This window comes from Nicotiana attenuata, chromosome 1 (assembly GCF_001879085.1).
Source record: "Nicotiana attenuata strain UT chromosome 1, NIATTr2, whole genome shotgun sequence".
NCBI lineage: Eukaryota > Viridiplantae > Streptophyta > Magnoliopsida > Solanales > Solanaceae > Nicotiana > Nicotiana attenuata.
This window is the reverse complement of record NC_031989.1, coordinates 84,019,884-84,024,870: the sequence shown is the minus strand read 5'-3', so window position 1 is coordinate 84,024,870 and position 4,987 is coordinate 84,019,884. Positions and strand designations below refer to the sequence as shown.

Genomic DNA, 4,987 nt, shown 5'->3' with positions numbered 1-4,987 from the left:
GGGGGGGGGGGAGTAGTTATTATTCTAAATTCGTAATTTACTAATAATTCATATGTCAATTAAACAATATTAAGTAATGGATAATACAATTAGATAATCAAGGAATATATATATATATATATATATATATATATATATATATATATATATATATATATATAAATAATTAGAATTATTATGAGAAAAGTCGTACATATACACATAACTAAAATCGTAATAAATAAATAGTCATAAAAGAAGAATACTAAAAAAAATGAAACACGTTTTATTAATTATAAAAATATTAGTAAGTTTATATAAAAATAATAAAAGGCTTATCTCTTTATACTTTTGATGAATTCAAAATTATAATATTTAAATTTGTAGTAAAATATAAAATGACAAACCTAATTAAATATTATAGTAGAAAAAATATACGAAAATAGGTGGATAAGGATAATTTTACAATATTTATATTTGGAATTAATCAATAAATAATATATAAATAAATAACACTCAAAAAAATTATTGACAAATATAGATAATTGAAGAATTTTAAATAGTATAGCATAAGACATATAAATCTATTTATACAGAATAGGAGAAGCAAAAGCATTACATTAAGACAAGTGTCTTAACCACAAAAAGCCAAGTGGTATTGTTAAGACAAAATAAACTACTTTTATAACTAATTTTTTTTTTAATTTTAAATTTTGAAATAATTGGTTACACTACTTGAATTAATAAATATAGATATCTTATACTTATAAATAAAAAAACAAAATAAAATAAAATATGCTATTTTGTTCAAATTGGAGTTTTAAAATTATTTTACAACAAAAAAACAATAATAACAAAAAAAAAAATTCAAATTGGAGAGTAATTTCTTCCTAATATAATAGTAGTAATAGTAGTAGTAGTAGTAGTAGTGTGTGTGTGTCTATATATATGGGAGTAGTTATTATACTAAATTGGTAATTTATTAATATTTCATATGTCAATTTAACAATATTAAGTAATGGATTATACAATTAGATAACCTGGGAATATATATATATATATATATATATATATATATATATATATATATATATATATATACTACAAAAGGCCAAGTGGCATTGTTAAGACGAAAATAAACTACTTTTCTAACTAATTTTTTTTTGAATTTTAAATTTTAAAATAATTAGTTATACTACTTGAATTAATAAATATAGATATCTTATACTTATAAATAAAAACTAAAATGCAATAAAATATTCTACTTATTCAAAGTGGAGTTTTAAAATTATTTTACAATAAAAACAAAAATAACAAAAAATAAAAAACTACCAATTCAAATTGGAGAGTAATTTCTTTCTAATATAGTATTGTGTGTGTCTATATATATGGGAATAGCTATTATACTAAATTGGTAATTTATTAATAATTCAGAACAATATTAAGCAATGGATAATACAGTTAGATAACCAAGGAACAATATCAATATATATATATATATATATATATATATATATATATATATAAAATAATTAGAATTATTATGAGAGTCGTACATATACACACAACTAAAATCATAATAAAGAAATAGTCATAAATGAAGAATACTAAAAAAAATCAAATGATATTTTAAAAACACATATACTAACTAAATTTCTCATGCAGGAAAATTTAATTAATAAATAGAACTAATAATTTCATAATAAAAAATATAAAAATATAAAGAAATCCTTAGGATATTATACGAAAGATATTATATTATATATAAAATACATTTTATTAATTATTAAAAATATTAGAACTTTTTTCTAAAAATAATAAAAGGCTTATCTCTTTATACTTTTGATGAATTCAAAATTATAATTTGGTAAAAAATATTATATTATTTAAATTTTCAGTAAAATATAAAATGAGAAAATTAATCAAATATTATAGTAGAAAAGAATATACGAAAAGCGATGGATAATAATATTTATATTTTGAATTAATGAATAAATAACACTCAAGAAAATTATTGATAAATTTAGATAATTGAAGAATTTTAAACAATATAACATAAGGATAAAAATATGTATTTTCAGAATTAAAATATATATATATATATATANAAAAAAAATCACATTAGTAAATGTATAGTACAAAGTACTTGCTAATTTCATAAAGAATAAACAAAGAATAAATAATTTATTTGATTACTATAATGCTTTGTATCCTTTGATTTTGTATATATTTTATGCACACTACATTAAATAATAAAATAGTAACTAATATTTATTAAAATAATATGATATATAGATCATAATTTTATAAGATTAATATTTCGTCAAATTATCCCGCGGATTCTAACACTAGTTTCACAGAAAAGAAAAATAGGAATAATATTCTTTCTTATTTTGAAATTTAGTACAATAAGGGGGTGTTTGGTTGATGGTTTGAAATAATTAAATTTAGCGTAAAATCGGTTAATATAGTATTTGGTTGACTGCATAAGAAAAAAAATTGTCCTCTTCACCTGATATAAAGCAGTCTCAATCTAGCGATGGTATCTGAAGTCACACTATTGTTGTTGTCCTTCAAGCACACCTCTTATGCTTGTCACTCACCTATACTATTACTGCATGGCCCCTTCGGATAATACAGTGTAATATGCGAAGTAACTGAGTCATAGCTCTTCGATTGCTATATTCTCTCGAGAGCTATATTTAGATATGGGTGTTTCTTATTTGGACATCTTGTTTGGGCACATGATCTATGTTTTCCGTATAACTAGTTTGTGAACCAAACGACACCCTAGAATACGTGATATGATTGCTATTGCGTATCATTAAAATATATTCTTCGAAGCAACCTTGCATAGCTTGTCAGGATGGCCGAGTGGTCTAAGGCGCCAGACTCAAGTTCTGGTCCTCGTGAGAGGGCGTGGGTTCAAATCCCACTTCTGACAAATTTTCTATTTTAGTTTCTTTGGCAACAGTTTATGATTCCAAAATTGATTACTCTTGCTTTGCCTTTGGAATTAATAAAACGACTTTTTTTTTAACGTGTTTACCTAAAGGAAAGCATTTTTAAGTGCTTGGTTACCTTAAAATTTCAAAATTATTTTCTTTAAAATAACTTTCACTATATTGACCGATCAAACCACAAAAGGCAACACGATGAAACATGTATCCCTCTCTATTCAGGGGCGGATTTATAGCCAAATCATAGGGCACGTGAACCCGCAGTCTTTCTGCCAAATTGGGTTTTTTATGTTCATATTTTTTAGAATTGGTCTAATATTATTTGTTGGTACTCATGCTTCAAAAAATCTGAATAGTACATTTGGTTGAATGTTATATTATTTACTTAAACGAAAAAGGATCAATTTTCGCAAAAATTTCATTCTACAACCTCGAAATCAAAGAACACCAAAGCCACATCTAAATGATGCGCTTGAGCAGTGAAGATTCATACAACCAATCCCGACTTGTTAGGAATTGAAGCGCAGTTGTTGATGTTGTATGACCCCTGCTAGCTTATATTTAGCAAACAACCCACTCAAGTTTTCTGAGTTTCTTGAACTTGCCAATGCAAATGCATCCAAGTCACGAATTTACACTAATAATCACCGCGCTCTGAAGTATGTTATGGTGCCCTTTAGCTGAGCTGTGGATTAAACATGTCATCTGTAATAATTGGCGCAGATATCCCCTCGCCGTTTAGCATATATTTTGACTAATTTTTTCCAAAAAAGAATCAAAGTTCCTGAATACTAGTTTAGGGCAGTTTCTGGGTGAAAGTTTTTCTTCCACTCACAAAACTTCAACTTTTTTCAAATAAAATGAGCGCATTAAGAAACACAACTTCAACTTCCAAAAATTATTTTTCAACACAACTTCAAAACTCTTTTTTCAAGAATCAACCAAATCTATGTCCAAGCGCTAGCTTAGATTTGTCCTCTAATTTTCCTTGCCAAACTTCGCACACATATGTCGGAAGTTTGCTTGCACAATAAATATGCCAAACTTCAAATAAAATCTATAACTTCAAATGCAGATTTTTGCAAGTTTAATCCCATATGTCTGAAGTTATTTCCGAAGTGGCTAGACTTACAAAACTTTATAAACGTAGGCCATGGATTAATAGGGATCCAAAAATCGGCTATCTTTGCACTTGACGGGCTAAGCTTCCCATGCGCAATCCTGCCCCGCCTTGCCCCGTTTACCTGGAGAAAAGCTATTCTTACCAAATGTGGGATGATAATACGCTATATAGTTGTTATTTACTCTATAATTACTCATGCTTTGTTGTTGTTTTGTAATGTAAGTTGCCAATAAAATGCTTTAATTGATGCTATTTGGTTTCGCAGGGAATACAAGATGTGAGGAAGCAAAAATGAAGTGTTTGGAGGCAAAAACGTGAAGAAATCACCCACTCAAGAAGCACCCGAACGCAAAAGAGCAAATGAGAGAAGTGACGCGGAAAAAAAAAACTTCAGTGCTTCCCGCGGTCAGCGCCGCAGTTTTCTACAGAGGTGTCCGCGGTCGACGCCGCGGTAGCTCGTGCACAGTCCAGAAAATTGAGGGGTCAAAGTGTCAAGTCGGGAAAGCTTTTGTAAAATCCTTATAATATGTAGGAAACTCGCCCAAGGCTAGGTTAGGCTTAGTTTGGAGATTATTTTGCAAGAGAAACAAGTGTGAGAGATCACCCAAAAATATCATTGTTCTTATTCTCTCTTATTTTCTTGCAATTTACAATTATGAATCTTTTCGTAGTTTATTCCCCTATTGTTATGAGTAGCTAAATACCTTAATCTAAGGTTTTGGTGAAACCCGTTGGGAATGACTTGGTTGTTTTATTAATATAGTGGATTTTGTTGTTAATCTCTATTTGTTCATCCATGTTTTGATTGTGGTTAGTTGAAAGGGCCCTCAATTATCCGTTCCTATTTAGTATGTATCTACTTGAGAGGGAGTGCATATTTAGGTGATTGTATGAACAACATCACTCCCGGAGTATAGACGAGAGT

General features: G+C 27.8%; 1 non-coding gene across 1 annotated transcript; it reads left to right on the top strand.

The window, feature by feature from the left end:
* Window positions 2,840–2,923, top strand: TRNAL-CAA. Its single transcript has one exon. It is a non-coding gene; the product is annotated as a tRNA-Leu (tRNA).